The sequence below is a fragment of the Salvelinus fontinalis genome, unplaced genomic scaffold (genome assembly GCF_029448725.1).
Source record: "Salvelinus fontinalis isolate EN_2023a unplaced genomic scaffold, ASM2944872v1 scaffold_1669, whole genome shotgun sequence".
NCBI classification, from domain to species: Eukaryota; Metazoa; Chordata; class Actinopteri; order Salmoniformes; family Salmonidae; genus Salvelinus; species Salvelinus fontinalis.
In genome coordinates this window covers 1-16,682 of record NW_026601878.1, presented here as the reverse complement: position 1 = coordinate 16,682, position 16,682 = coordinate 1, and the positions used below count along the sequence as shown (strand labels likewise).

General features: G+C 43.0%; 1 long non-coding RNA gene across 1 annotated transcript; it reads right to left on the bottom strand.

Annotated features, from left to right (window-relative positions):
* Positions 1-14,828: 14,828 nt before the first annotated feature.
* LOC129849775 (uncharacterized) lies at positions 14,829-15,560 on the bottom strand. Its single transcript, XR_008758694.1, has 3 exons — positions 15,417-15,560; positions 15,047-15,188; positions 14,829-14,930 (listed from the first exon to the last, which is right to left on the bottom strand). It is a non-coding gene; the product is annotated as an uncharacterized LOC129849775 (long non-coding RNA).
* Between the last annotated feature and the right edge of the window lie 1,122 nt (positions 15,561-16,682).

Below are 16,682 nucleotides of genomic sequence, written 5' to 3'. Positions count from 1 at the left end.
ACAATACCGTGGTTTCCATGGAACGTCACAAACATATTCGGCCACTTGCGTCACAGATTACAGTCAGTGAACATGGGTTTCATAGCTATATTGAAATACCTATATTTATATATATATATAAATATATATATATATAAATACCTATATTGAAATAATATAGAGGTGAAATACCTGCTATATGCTGATGACTTGGTACTTCTATCACCAACCAAAGAAGGTCTTCAACAGAACATTAATATTCTAGAGCAATATTGCCATAATTGGGCCCTGGCAGTAAATTTCCCAAAAACTAAAATCATGATTTTCCAAAAACAAAACAGATGTCAGAAACACAAATATAAATTCACCCTGAACAACACCATAGTTGAACACACAAAAAATTACACCTACCTTGGTCTGACCATATCTGCATCGGGAAACTTTAATATGGCAGTGAATGCACTCAAAGAAGCCCGCAGAGCATTGTATGCAATAAAATTGAAATTATTCAAAATCAACATACCAATTAGTTTTTGGACCAAAATATTTGACAGTGTAATCCTACCAATAGCTCTTTACGGAAGTGAGGTTTGGGGGCCACTCAATAAACTGGACTTTAAAATGTGGGACAAACATCCAATTGAAACCCTACATGCAGAATTGTGTCGGAAAATCCTACAAGTCAAGAGAAATACACCAACTAATGCACGTAGGGCAGAATTGGGCCGCTTTCCAGTAATAATGAAAATACAGAAAAGATCATTACAATTTTGGCTACATCTAAATTCAAGTCCAAATTCGAGTCTGCAATTTAAAGCACTTCAAACCCAAGAACTGAGCCCAGAAACGAGCCCTCTCAGTCAGCTGGTGTTGGACCTAACCAACCAAGCTGACACCGGCACTGCTTCAAAAGAAAGAATTCCAATAAACAAAATCATGAACCAATCAAAGGACTCATATTTACAACATTGGAAAAACGAAACAAAATCCCAAAGCCGACTAAATTGCTATCTGACCCTAAACAGAGAATATGAATTGGCTGAATATCTCTACTCTGTCAGAGATTCGAAGCAGAGACAGATCCTTACCAAGTACAGGCTGAGTGACCACCGATTGGCAATAGAAACCGGCAGACATAAAAAGACATGGCTACCCATGACTGTTACCATTTTATTGTTACTATTTTTTATATTTAATTTTGTATTATTATTTACTGCCATTCTATATTATTATTTGTCATTGTTTTAATTGTATTACAATGTATATTGTATACATTGTTGCTTTGGCAATATTGACACAATGTTTTTCATGCCAATAAAGCAGCTTGAATTTGAATTTGAATTTATATTGGCTATATGTACCGTATATGCACATCGTATTGAATTGAGATTACATTTACTGCACCACTGACACTATTTAGCCTAATCCTATGAGGATCATATGTCAAATGTCAGAATCATGGCACATGAAAACATAATGAAATTGACTGCAGATTATAAAATTCACTGTGACACAATAAACCCACTTTGCATCAATGTTTTTTCCATGTAATTTCGATGAAATTACGTTGAACTAACATGGAATAAAAATGTAATTGATGTATGTGCCCATTGGGAAGAGATCAATTCGAAATGATTGAATACATACAGTATTACAAAGAAAGAGGTAAAGAAATTGCTTCGAAAAACTTTAGAAAAAGTCTAATTTCCCTGGGCCGCCCATACGTAAAATGTATGTACGCATTACTGTAAATCGTTTTGGATGAAAGCGTCTGCTTTCAAATCTCTGACTCTCACACATAGTTACAATCTCACGATGTTTAATTCTGGCGCTTTTACGTTTGCGGGATTTTGTTTAGTAAATGATGCGCAGGAGAGCTACATGAAATCAGCGACATTCCAAATCGAGCAAAAAGCTTCAAATTATAAGTCCATCGTTTACTTGAACACATCACAAATTGTAGTATATTTCCCTGTTTCAAGATGCGTTCTGTTTCGTTTCTCTGATCTCTGAAAAGTAATTTAGGTTTTCAATATTCTTTATTAAATAATATCTGGAATAATAGTTTAATTTCCATTCCACTAGATGGCACTATCCCCTATGCTACTCCCTGTAAGGGGTCTGAGGATTCTGAAACAAAATAGTCTAGGCTCTTGAAACGCATCGGTGCGTTGGTAGATGTGCTGTACATTGCTATAAACACTTATTACACTGCTATAGACTTTTATTATCAATGTCATTCACTGTTATAAACACATTACATTATAAATGATGATCCTGTGTAGAGAATGCCGATCCCACCACCAGGGTTGTGGGTTCGATTCCCGGGGCAACCCATACGTAAAATGTATGTGCAAATGACTGTAAATCGCTTTGGATGAAAGCATCTGCTAAATGGCATATATTATGATTACATTATTTATACAACAGGCCTACAATGTGAAAGTCTATTGCTTTTTCAAATGAATATTTGTTGGAAATATGAATATTTCCAACTTCACATCAGTTGGAAAGGCAGCACATGTATCTGTTTATGTTACCCTTCCAATGAGCTTATCATATAAACTACATTGTGAAAAGTACAGTTTAATTCACTTTTAATCATGTCAGCACAGGTAACAGCCGTTTACAGACTTTCTTTAGTTCTCATTCTTACTTTTCCCAATTCACTTAAAGAAATATAGTTTATTTCCCATGGGCTTCACCAGAGTACCCCCTAGTGGCTGGAATACAACTAAGACCCCTTACAACACCCCCCTGCAAAAACGAAATGTTGTCCCAAACATTTCACCAGCCTCAAAACAAACAGAAGATGTAAGTACTGGTCATGAGAACAACAGAAAAAACTGGCCTAACAGCCATATAACTATCTAGACATGTCCAGTCTGCCTTTATGGGCAGACGCAACCCCCACTAAATATTATCACACTGTGATTAGTAAAGGTAAACAAGAAAATATATACACATCAGAACATCTCTAGTTGGTATCCTGATAAGAGCTTGGCAGCCCTAAAGTGTTATAGGTTCGAATGTCTCTGGGCCTCCTCTGCCGGGCTGAACGGCGGGGAAAGATCATGGGTGACCCCAATGAATCAGTGTCCACTTCATCATGAGATGATTGAGTCTCTGAGCCCTCAGCTGTTTCCATATTTACCCCTGTCCTTCCGGGCTCTCTCTGAGGACTGGCTGGCACTCCTTCACAGTGAAGTTTGTATCAGTCTGACCCCGTTCCTCACTATTATCTGATACTAGTTGTGTGCTACTCTGTCTGCTCTCTTTATCCCTACGTGGCCTATTGATGAATACTGGATAAGAATCCTCATCTGAGATCTCAGACTCAGCGCTCTCCCCATTTTGCTGATTTTGCTGGGGTGGATCCCTTCTCCACAGACCTCTACTGGGAGTTTCAATAGGTTCCTCAAGTGGTAGGGAATTACATGACATGAGCATATTGCGGTGCAGAACCCGGGCCCTGCCTGTACCGCTCTCGGGTTTGACCTCATAGACAGGGCTGTCATCACCTTTCCTGGTTACCACCACATGTATTTGGTCCTCCCAGTGTGATCTTAGCTTTCCCAGCCCCCCACGTTCTGACATGTTCCTCACCAGTTCACGATCCCCTGAGACCAGAACCGAACTCATTTTCTTCCGATCGTAGTAGGCTTTTCCCTTTGCTGTTGATTTCTCCATGTTTCTACTGGCGATGTCATAGGCTTCAGCCATCTGTTGCTGCCACTTCTTAGCATAATCCTGGTGTGATTTCTCCTGTTCCTTTATCTGTAACCCAAAGACAAGGTCAACAGGTAGCAGTGGAGCCCTTCCAAATAGCAGGAAATACAGTGAGAACCCAGTAGCATCACTGCTGGTACAATTATATGCATGAATGACCTTGTTCAGATAATCCCCCCAGTTGGCCTTTTTCCTCTTCATCTAGTGTGCGCAACATTGACAACAGTGTACAGTTAAACCTTTCCACCGGATTCCCCTGTGGATTATATGGGGAGGTTCTGGAATTGGCTATTCCCGTACAGTTCTGCAAGGCTCTGAATAACTGATTTTCAAACTCTGTTTAGCCACGAGGTGGCTAAAAACAGACCTCCATCCTATGCTAGCTTGCTACCGATGGCCCGGCTAGCTGTCTGAATCGCCGTGACCCCAACCAACCTCTACCACTGGACCCTTATGATCACTCGACTAAGCATGCCTCTCCTTAATGTCAATATGCCTTGTCCATTGCTGTTCTAGTTAGTGTTTATTGGCTTATTTCACTGTAGAGCCTCTGCTCACTATACCTTATCCAACCTTTCAGTTCCACCACCCACACATGCGATGACATCACCTGGTTTCAATGATGTTTCTAGAGACAATATCTCTCTCATCATCACTCAATACCTAGGTTTACCTCCACTGTATTCACATCCTACCATACCTTTGTCTTTACATTATACCTTGAATCTATTTTATCGCCGCCAGAAACCTCCTTTTACTCTGTTCCAGACGTTCTAGACGACCAATTCTCATAGCTTTTAGCCGTACCCTTATCCTACTCCTCCTCTGTTCCTCTGGTGATGAACCGTTCCTGTAGGTTCATGCTCTACAACATCCGCAGAGTACGACTCTGCCTCACACAGGAAGCGGCGCAGGTCCTAATCCAGGCACTTGTCATCTCCCGTCTGGATTACTGCAACTCGCTGTTGGCTGGGCTCCCTGCCTGTGCCATTAAACCCCTACAACTCATTCAGAACGCCGCAACCCGTCTGGTGTTCAACCTTCCCAAGTTCTCCCACGTCACCCCGCTCCTCCGCTCTCTCCACTGGCTTCCAGTTGAAGCTCGCATCCGCTACAAGACCATGGTGCTTGCCTACGGAGCTGTGAGGGGAACGGCACCTCAGTACCTTCAGGCTCTGATCAGGCCCTACACCCAAACAAGGGCACTGCGTTCATCCACCTCTGGCCTGCTCGCCTCCCTACCACTGAGGAAGTACAGTTCCCGCTCAGCCCAGTCAAAACTGTTCGCTGCTCTGGCACCCCAATGGTGGAACAAACTCCCTCACAACGCCAGGACAGAGGAGTCAATCACCACCTTCCGGAGACACCTGAAACCCCACCTCTTTAAGGAATACCTAGGATAGGATAAAGTAATCCTTCTGACCCCCCCCCCCCACCACCAAAAATTCTGACATTTTCATCCCTAACTACAACATTTTCAGACAAGATAGAACAGCCAAATGGGGGCGGTGTTGCAATCTACTGTAAATACAGCCTGCAGAGTTCTGTCCTACTATCCAGGTCTGTACCCAAACAATTTGAACTTCTACTTTTAAAAATCCACCTCTCTAAAAACAAGTCTCTCACCGTTGCCACCTGCTATAGACCACCCTCTGCCCCCAGCTGTGCTCTGGACACCATATGTGAACTGATTGCCCCCCATCTATCTTCAGAGCTCGTGCTGCTAGGTGACCTAAACTGGAACATGCTTAACACCCCGGCCATCCTACAATCTAAGCTTGATGCCCTCAATCTCACACAAATGATCAATGAACCTACCAGGTACCACCCCAAAGCCGTAAACACAGGGCACCCTCATAGATATCATCCTAACCAACTTGCCCTCTAAATACACCTCTGCTGTTTTCAACCAAGATCTCAGCGATCACTGCCTCATTGCCTGCATCTGTAATGGGTCAGCGGTCAAACGACCTCCACTCATCACTGTCAAACGCTCCCTGAAACACTTCAGCGAGCAGGCCTTTCTAATCGACCTAGCCGGGGTATCCTGGAAGGATATTGATCTCATCCCGTCATTAGGCGATGCCTGGTTATTTTTATTTTTTAATTCCTTCCTCACCATCTTAAATAAGCATGCCCCATTCAAGAAATGTAGAACCAGGAACAGATATAGCCCTTGGTTCTCTCCAGACCTGACTGCCCTTAACCAACAGAAAAACATCCTATGGCGTTCTGCATTAGCATCGAACAGCCACCGTGATTTGCAACTTTTCAGGGAAGCTAGAAACCAATATACACAGGCAGTTAGAAAAGCCAAGGCTAGCTTTTTCAAGCAGAAATTTGCTTCCTGCAACACAAACTCAAAAAAGTTCTGGGACACTGTAAAGTCCATGGAGAATAAGAACACCTCCTCCCAGCTGCCCACTGCACTGAAGATAGGAAACACTGTCACTGTGACAGGTTAAAGGAAATACTAATAGCCTGTTATACATTAAACAGTATTAGTAAATTCATAGTATGTGAGGATTTTAAAACATCTAAGGTTAAGAAGATCAGGCATTCAGTATTAGTTGATAGATTAATAACATTTATATAACTGTGTTAAAATCCGTCAAGCATACAAAGGGTACGAATTGTGAGAGGAATGTGTAAACGTTATGTTGATTACTTTATGTTGTCGTGGGTAAAAGTGTTAATCTGTGATCTACTAAATGCTCTTAATCTATGAGCCTGAGATCGATTGCTCTGGTCTCCACTCAAGTTCAGGGAGAATTCGCGGTCTTTTTCTCATTGCACTAAAGTTCTCATGAGTAAACATTCCGTATCACAATTGTGATTCTTTCCCCCCCTTTTTTCAGGTACGTTATTGATGATTAAAAAGAGTAATTTAAATGTAATAACTTGCTAACATGTCAAGAGTGTTTAAGGTTTGTTTTGGTAACATATTGAGGAGGTTCGTTGGGTTTGCAGAGAGTAGTATGAATCTTGCTCGGTTGCAGCTAGCTTCGTACTGCTACGTAGCTGCCATTTTATGTTGATTGTGAATGAACAGGTGCGTTGTTAATAATATATTTTGCGGTGTTGTTTGTGTAATGGTTTTTCAGGCACTTTGTTGCCTGTTGATAAATTGAGTTATGGTTTACTGAGTTTAAAGCTTATATTATATGTTGAAAATGGTATTTGTTTCAATGATGTACAGTGTATACTGTTGTGACTTGAATGGGCCTTGTGCCCTACAGAACTGTCTATTTCCTGTAGATCTGTTATTCTGTAAGATGTGTTACTTATGTAAAATGATTGCACTAAAGTTCTCATGAGTAAACATTCCGTATCACAATTGTGATTCTTTCCCCCCCTTTTTTCAGGGGTGTAACATTTTTGGAGGTTCCGCTGAGATAGCTGCTCAGATGTCCAGTTTCCACATCCTGGTTGCTGAATTCCGAGCCAGCTAAATCCCCACATAATAACTCAGGCAGGCTGCAGTGAGGAAAGTGTTGCTGTTCAAGGAGAGCTGGAAGTTGGTGGTTAAGTACGTGTCACCTGAGGCCATTGATCGACCATCAGAGACAGTAAGGACCATCTAATTCAGAGTCAACTCCTGCACAGTAAAAGTTCCTCCTGTTCTGTCAACATGACAACCGCCTTGGAAGAACTACAGGAAGAGGTAGTAGGGGAATTGCGCACCCTGACTAAAGACAAGTTACTAGAGATATGTGATTTCCTTGACATATCAGGCGAACAGAGAAGAGATGTTCAAGACAAATCCCGCATATCATTGATGACTCACATTATGATGTTCCTTGAAAGAGAGGAAGTTGCAGAGTTAGAAGATGGAGGCATGTCGGAATTGTTGCTACTTAAAGACAAAATGACAGAGATGTTCAGTGAGATAGATAACAAAACATGGCAAACTGACCATGATATTGAAACAGCCGGAACACATCACAGAATAGAGGAACTGAGAACTGTAACCCCACAACAAAGGGTGGGAACTGAGCAGATTACTGCAGCCAAAGCCAGTGATTCTTGGCGTCAGCCCCAACCCCATGCCAATCTTCAGAGGAGCGTGCCGCTCTCACCCAATGCACAGCCCAGCTCATACTGGCGCAAAGAGTTTAAAATATCTGGTCAGATAGGTGAACCGGGCCAGAAAGATAAACTGATGTTTTCCAGCCTTGCCCATCAGATCGAGAGTGGACTTAACAGAGGCTATCCTGAGGTAGAAATAGTAGACGCAGTAGTCAGGGCTATTTCTCCAGGCTCACAGCTACGCAGTTACTTGGAAGGTAAACCCCAGCTAACTCTTCCCACACTTAGATGTATCCTGCGTTCCCACTTCCAAGAGAAGAGTGCTACAGAGCTTTACAAACAGCTAGCTTCAGAAGCACAGCATAGCAAGGAGACCCCTCAAAGCTTCCTGATGCGTGTTTTAGATTTGAGGCAAAAAGTACTGTTTGCATCCCAGGAGTCAGAATCAGGGTTTAAGTATGACCCTGCTCTAGTCCAGCGCATGTGTTTACACACAGTCCTTACAGGTCTCCAGAGTGACAGTATCAGGATAGACATGCAGCCTCTCCTGCTAGATAGCGAAACATCAGATGAGGTTTTGCTAGAGAAGCTTAACATTGCTTGTGCTAATGAGATAGAAAGACGAAACAAAAAGCGGTTTCATGCCCCACAGCCTGCTACAACTGTAAGTGTAGTCCAGTTAGATGATACGCCATCCACAAAGTGTCCTGTGAAGGAAGCCAAAGTCAAGATACCAGTAGAACTGTTAACAGAGTTAGCTGAACTTAAGACAGGTGTAGCTTCTCTAAAAGGTCTCAGTGCAGAGATTGCTCAGATTAAGGAGACATTACAGCAGCCTATGTTTCAGTCACCGCCTTGTGCCTATGCCCCACCTCCAGTTAGGAGGCCAGATTGGGGTCCCCAGCCACCTGTTTCCCAGCAGCAGTATTACAGCAACTACAGTCAGTCCCAAGCACCTGACCCTGCGCAGCATCAATATGCACCTAACCGGTATGCCAACCGCTCTGCTCAAGCTCCAAGGAGGTGTTTTGTCTGCCAGCAGGCCAGAACAGATGCACGCTGCACACACTGCTTCCGATGTGGGAGTGGAGAACATTTTCAAGCTGGATGTAAAATCCGGGGAGTCAGACCATCAAGGGAGGGCCATTTAAACGGGGAAAGGTTACCGCTGAGGGACGAGTGTTAACCGTAGCTACCAAAAAGTCCCAGAAATGTGCAAATTGTGCCAGAGAAGATTCATTTGAGAACCTGAAACAATGTTCATCATGTAAAGAGACACTGTACTGTTCCAAAGTATGTCAAAATCAACATTGGATTAAACATAAGGAAAAATGCACTCACCTGAAAAGTAACTCTACCAGTGGAAGGTTTTCCTGCACAGAGGAAAATGCCCACTCCTTACCATCCCTAGCTCAAGGTCGCCACCCCCGTAAGGTCACCCCGCTAGTCGGCAGACAGTGCCTTATTGAGTGTCACCTGAATCGCCACCACCTCCAAGCTCTATGGGACACAGGCTCTCAGGTATCGGTCATTGATGAACGATGGAAAGCGGAATCTCTCCCAAACGCAAGGCTGAGGGATGTTTCAGAAATCCTGGACTCACCTGCTGATCTCAGGTTGACTGCAGCAAATGGGACTGAAATGCCGTACCTGGGATGGATTGAAACAACTTTTCGGCTAGCCTCTGAAACTGACGAAACAAAGGAACTGATCATCCCAGTGCTGGTAATGAAAGGCTGTCACCTATCTCATCCCATTATAGGTTTCAATGTTATCGAGCACATCTTGACAATGACCGAAAAGACTAAACGATACAGTACAATAAGAACAGCTTTCCCAAGCCTCAAAAGAAACAAGGTGAGTGCTTTTATACAGGCTGTTAGCGCAGAACAGACAGATGAATATGCAGTGAAAACCAAGAAAGAGAAGGTTGCTATCCCAAAACACAGTAGCATTCAGATTGAGTGCCGCGTAGCTTCCCAGCCTTTCAAAGAGGACATGACAATGCTTTTCCAGCCAGACCTGAACCCGCAGTGGCCAGACGACCTTGAGTTCTTTGACACACTAGTCAGAGTCAGGAAAGGTGTTTTTCCAGTTATCAGGCTTGATGTCTCTAACCCTACTGACCACGACATTGCCCTGCTAGGACGCACAATAATCGGTACAGTACAAACCATTATGACTGTGTTACCTGCCCAAGTCTTTGAAAAAACTGTTACCCCAGCCACAGTGAATCACACCAGCGTTCGAACCCCATGTACTGCTACTGAACAGTGGGATCCACCAGTAGGTTTAACTCACCTAACTGAAGAGCAGAGAGAGGTTGTTAGGCAAATGCTTAGAGAAGAGTGTCACTCCTTCTCCAGGTCAGACAATGACATTGGCTGCATTGAACGATTGAAAATGACTATTTCTCTAAAGGACTCTGAACCAGTCAAGCGCACATACATGTCAGTGCCCAGGCCACTGTATCAGGAGATGAAGGGTTACCTTTATGACCTCATAGCCCAGGGCTGGGTTAGGAAGTCAAACTCTTCATATTCTTCACCTGTCGTGTGCGTTCGTAAGAAGGATGGGACCCTCCGGTTGTGTATAGATTACAGAGACCTGAACAGAAAGACACATCCCGACCGCCAGCCCATCCCTCGGGTCCAAGACATCATGGACAGTTTAGGTGGTAATTCCTGGTTCTCCCTCTTAGATCAGGGAAAAGCTTATCACCAGGGGTTCATCTCTGAAGAAAGCAGACCACTGACAGAATTTGTGACTCCGTGGGGACTCTATGAGTGGATACGGATGCCATTCGGCCTCATGAACGCTCCTGCAGCTTTTCAGCGGTGTATGGAGGAGTGTTTGGAAGGGCTCCGGGATGACATCTGCATTCCTTATCTGGACGACACGCTTGTTTTCAGTAAAACTTTCGACAGCCATGTGAATGATGTGCGAAAAGTTTTGAGGCGCCTCAGAGAGTATGGCATTAAACTCAAACCAAGTAAGTGTGATCTCTTTAAACCCCAGGTCCGTTATTTGGGTAGAGTAGTGTCTGCAGAGGGCAGCCGAGTTGACCCAGCCGATTTTGAAGCAGTAAGAGCATTGAAAGAAATCAGACCAGGGACTGTGGGCCAGCTCAGACAAATGCTTGGTTTACTCACTTACTACAGACAGTACATCAAAGACTTTTCTAGGAGGGCCAGCTGCCTGTATGACCTCCTGAAAGCAGACTCAGAGAAATTACCTGACCACCCACGGAAAACAAAAACAAAGAAACTAAGTCATGTGGTGCCCTCAAACAAGCCAATCCTGTGGACTGACCAGCATCAACAGGCACTTGAACAGCTGATTGAGTGTTTGCGTCACCCACCAGTCTTAGGTTTCCCTGATTTCACTCAGCCATTTGTTGTACACACTGATGCGTCACACCAAGGCTTGGGAGCAGTTCTCTATCAAAAGCAAGATGGGAAGCTTAGGGTCATTGCTTATGGCTCTCGAACCTTAACAACAGCTGAGAAGAACTATCACTATCACTCAGGCAAGCTAGAATTTCTAGCTCTAAAATGGGCAATCACTGATAAGTTGCATGATTATTTGTACTATGCTCCGTCCTTCACTGTATACAGTGATAACAACCCGCTCAGCTACATTCTGTCTACTGCGAAACTGAACGCAACCACTTCCAGGTGGGTTTCAGAATTGGCTGATTTCCACTTCACAATAAAGTACAGGCCAGGCAGAGAGAACGGTGATGCAGATGCGTTGTCAAGGATGCCACTGGATGTAGAGTCACTGATGAGAGAATGTTCTGAGGAGCTTCCACCAGACACCATTGCCGCCACGATACAAGCAGTCGAGGTTCAGAAAGAGGCTGTTGTACCTTGGTCACTTTCAGCTGCAGCTATGTCAGTGTCAGCTGAAGGTGAGACAACCACTGCAACAACCAGCTCGATCCCAAAAGATAGGATAAGAGAAACACAAGAATCTGATCCGGTCATCCGTCCTGTGCTCAATTTCAAACTGTCGGGTTTCAAACCGCCAGTTAAAGAGCAAAAGGAATTCAGTCCAAAGACAAAATGCCTATTCAGAGAATGGGACAAATTGACAATAGACAGTGATGGCATTCTGTACAGAATCACTACAGCCCGCAAGCAGTTAGTTCTACCAGAGCAGTACAAAGGTAAAGTGATGGAAGAGTTGCACAATAACATGGGACACCAAGGTACTGACCGCACTGTATCACTAGTACGTGACCGCTTCTTCTGGCCATATATGCAATCTGACATCGAGCACTATGTGACTAAAACTTGTAGCTGTGTGAAGCAGAAGAAGCCAGCCCATGAAGCAAGAGCTCCTCTGACAAACATTGTGACAACACAGCCATTTGAACTGGTATGTATAGACTTCCTTCATCTCGACAGATGCAAAGGGGGATATGAGTACATCCTCGTGATTGTTGATCATTTTACACGTTTCACTCAAGCCTACGCCACCACTTCAAAGTCAGGTAAAACTGCTGCAAATCTCATCTTCAATGACTTTGCCCTGAAATTTGGGTTCCCGTCCCGCATCCAGCATGACCAAGGGGGAGAATTTGAAAATCAGTTGTTCCATCAGTTAAAGAAACTCAGTGGCATGGCGGGGTCCAGAACAACACCCTACCACCCGATGGGGAATGGTCAAGTGGAACGCATGAACAGAACATTGTTGCAAATGTTAAAGACACTAACTGAGACACAAAGGTCAAATTGGAAGGAGTCTCTGAACAAACTGGTTTATGCCTATAACTGCACCGGTTGCGAAGTGACTGGCTATTCACCATTTTATCTTCTGTTTGGGAGATCACCCAGGCTTCCAGTTGATATGCTCTTTGGATTGTGCACAGAGGCAGGTTCCAGTAACCATCGAGACTACGTGGAGAACTGGAAACGAGGGATGGAAGAAGCATACGCAATTGCAAATGAAAATGCTCAGAAAGCTGCTGAAAGAAGTAAGAAGTACTATGACACTAAAGTTAGGAGTTCAGTGCTACAGCCTGGCGAGCGAGTTCTGATTAAAAACCTGACACCAAGAGGAGGACCAGGCAAACTCCGTAACTATTGGGAGGATACAATTCACACAGTAGTGAGACAAATGGGGTCAGACCTGCCGATTTATGAATTGAGACCAGAAAAGGGTAGGGGACGCTCCAGGGTCCTGCACAGAAACCTGCTCATGTCCTGTGACCACTTACCTTTTGAGACACAACCAGAAATGACCAAAGATGACAAAAGTCTGAAAAAAAGGAGACATCAGCCTGCATCACATCCTCTAGATTCTGATGACAGCGGGGATGAATATGACCTTCATCATGAGCCGCTACAGGTTCCCACATCTCCTACAGTACCTGAGGAGAGGAATGCTGAACCAGCGAGAGAGTGGGAACACAGGCCCCCACCAGTGAAACAGACAGTTGCGGTGCCAGTACCTGATACGCTACCAGCACAGCCTCTTGTTGAAAAGCGGCTGGAGGAGACAACAACAGTTCAAGACCTGCCTGCTGAGGAGATGAACTTGCCTGCTGAAAATTTGCCTGATGATCGTCCACCAAGTGCCTTTCCTTCATTAACTGATGCTGCTGAACCTGAGGAACCAGCCTACCAGCTGCCACAAAGAGAGAGACACCCTCCAAGACGTATCACCTATGATCAGCTTGGTATCCCTTCCTGCTACAGTATCCAGCCACAGTTGTTCCCTGTCTACTCTGCACCATCACTGGTTCCATGGCTGCCATTACTACAGCAATGTTACTTTCAGCCACCTTACATGTATGGGCTTCAGCAAACATGAGGCTACAGAGTTGACATGTTTGACCATGGACTACTGACTGATTTCACAGACTGTCACGAGACAATTTGCAGACTATGCATTTAGATCATTAAAATTGATGGACTGTTTATCAATAGTATGAGAAAGGACTGTTTATGTTATACAGCTGGTCAACAGATATGGACTGTGAATAACTTGTTAGTTAGATTTGAACTGTGACCCCTGCTCAAGTACTACCTTACAGAAGAGGATTTTCGAGGTCCAGTGCATACAGACTGTTGAAGACAATGTTTGTAATGTTGGGACAACATTTATTTTGTCGGGGAGAGTGTGACAGGTTAAAGGAAATACTAATAGCCTGTTATACATTAAACAGTATTAGTAAATTCATAGTATGTGAGGATTTTAAAACATCTAAGGTTAAGAAGATCAGGCATTCAGTATTAGTTGATAGATTAATAACATTTATATAACTGTGTTAAAATCCGTCAAGCATACAAAGGGTACGAATTGTGAGAGGAATGTGTAAACGTTATGTTGATTACTTTATGTTGTCGTGGGTAAAAGTGTTAATCTGTGATCTACTAAATGCTCTTAATCTATGAGCCTGAGATCGATTGCTCTGGTCTCCACTCAAGTTCAGGGAGAATTCGCGGTCTTTTTCTCATTGCACTAAAGTTCTCATGAGTAAACATTCCGTATCACAATTGTGATTCTTTCCCCCCCTTTTTTCAGGTACGTTATTGATGATTAAAAAGAGTAATTTAAATGTAATAACTTGCTAACATGTCAAGAGTGTTTAAGGTTTGTTTTGGTAACATATTGAGGAGGTTCGTTGGGTTTGCAGAGAGTAGTATGAACCGTGCTCGGTTGCAGCTAGCTACGCACTGCTAGGTACTGCTACGTAGCTGCCATTTTATGTCGATTGTGAATGAACCTGTACATTGTTAATAAGATATTTTGCGGTGATATTTGTGTAATGGTTTTTCAAACACTTTATTGCCTGTTGATAAATGGTGTTTTGGTTTACTGAGTTAAAGCTTTGCTTGACAGTTATATTGAAAATAGTATTTGTTTCAGTGATGTACAGTGTATAGTGTTATGATTTGAATAAGCCTTGTACCCTACAAAACTCTATTTCCTGTAGATCTGTTATTCTGTAAAATGTGTTACTTTTGTAAAATGATTGCACTAAAGTTCTCATGAGTAAACATTCCGTATCACAATTGTGATTCTTTCCCCCCCTTTTTTCAGGGGTGTAATACATTTGTTTTACAAAACCATTTTTTCTCTTATAGTGATGCCATTCTGTTTTCATTGATATCAGCTCTTTGATCCTCTCATCCAGCTGAGCATCTGACAACAGTGAGTAGGACCTGAAAAGCTGAAAATGACTAAATACAAAAATAACACAAAAAGATACATCAATCAGGAATGTGATCAAATCTAGAGAGGATGTAGAGATCTCCCTCTTGTGTTACAATTGCTTTATTAGATTACAGTAACTTACCTCATGCGCAACTTGACCACAGAGTGCGACACATTGAGAACATCTGCCATTTGTCTGATGGTCATATGACAATCTATGAGGAACTCAAGCTGCTCCTTGGTGATGTGATACCGCCTCCCCTCCAAAGGCACTTGACAGGACACTGAAATAAAAAAATACAATAAATAATTACAAAATACACTCCTAAAAACTTTAGGTTAAAAGACTATAAGATCACCATATAGAATATAGGAACAACATTATAGTCCAACCAAATGTTTTTTAATTGATTGACTTGACACAGGAGACTTAACACAGGACAAGTAAAATGATACAATCTCAGCCTTTGCCACACATGCTGTACAAAAAAAAATGATATAAATATAACAACTTGGCATTTTCGTAAGGTTCCCGTTGTTGGATGTCATTTGCCTCTTGTAGGAACTCCTCGGCAACAGCAATTAGATTGCTGGCCATCTCTTCATCAATCAAATGACCACTTGCCCACCGAAGGCTCCGCAACATGGTCTCTAGCCTGAAAATAAGACCGCAGACCCGACGGGTCCAGTGACATTTTATCTGTATGTAGTTCCCCTAAAGTGTTCTCTTGTCTAAACTGTGCCAACTCTGAGCCTCCGACCTATGAAGACAACCGTGCATTGACAGGCGATGCCGTTTTAACTAACGTACTTTAGTTACAAACTAGCTCAAAAAAAGTATCTTCATTCAACATCGCTAGCTAGCTTTATAGATTCCATAATTAACGTTAGATTATGAACAATTAACTTTAGCTATCTATCTTGATTACAGTTAAATATCAATGGCAGGCAGATTTAACGTATCTTTGTGGCATATGAAATACGAGTGAGAGTGTAATCAATGTGCAATAACTACGTACAAAATGAATGAACGTGTTAAATTATTGTGTGACCTGGAGTCATATTCAGGTCCTGATTGCTAAAGAAGCTTATTTGACGTGTCAAATAGTGTTATTTGACGTGTATCTTTTTGACACGCAAAGACCCAAACGGCGTTCCACATTGCTGTCCACTTGCCTCGTTGGCGCCGACTGGCTGGGATTTGTAAAGCAGACTTTCACAGTATCCTCAGAGTCCGATATTCCTTTGATTTCGTCTTTCAGCTGAAGCAGGTAAGAAATTCCCTCATCCTCTGATTCCATTAAAGCTTCCTTCTCACAGTAATCTTCCATCAATTTTCGCCGCAAAGCGCGATGGCTCTTTCCTTTTACTTCAGTCATCTACACCTCCTTTTCCACAACTACACACAGGTGCCGTAAATTGTCCTCAGTTAAAGTCCATAAACTCTGTTAGATTTCATCCAACAACGTTTCCCTCTCTCGACTCATATTGTCCTACTCACGTGGCAACAACGACAATGCAGGCAATGGCAAGATAGCTACACTCCGTTAGGTGGTTAGCCTGCTAACGTTAGCTAGCTAGCTACTCTCCCAATGTCTCTCACTCGTTGTCCGTTCCAGGAATATGGGCCGGTGCTCACATGAAAATACATCTCAGCGGTGCCTCCAAATGTGTTACCCTTCCAATGAGCTTATCATATAAACTACAACGCGAAAAGTACTGTGTACTCCACTTTTTATCATGTCAGCACAGGTAACAACCGTTGACAGTCTTTCTTT